Genomic DNA, 224 nt, shown 5'->3' on the forward strand with positions numbered 1-224 from the left:
AGCCAAAACATGAGGCAAAGTCAAGGTGCGTGACTGTTGTTTTCGTGGTGTGTATCTAAACAATGGGACATAACCTTACACTTTAAGACAAATATTAAGACTAGCATTACAGTTGACCCTAAAAGCTCTTTTCCTGTAACCTTGGCGTGCCTGCAATTTTACTGCAGGCTAATAGTTACATCAAACTAGTCACCCTGTCTGCACTAAACATCTTCTAATACAAC

The sequence above is a fragment of the Monopterus albus genome, unplaced genomic scaffold (assembly GCF_001952655.1).
Source record: "Monopterus albus unplaced genomic scaffold, M_albus_1.0 scaffold128.1, whole genome shotgun sequence".
In the NCBI taxonomy this organism is placed as follows: domain Eukaryota; kingdom Metazoa; phylum Chordata; class Actinopteri; order Synbranchiformes; family Synbranchidae; genus Monopterus; species Monopterus albus.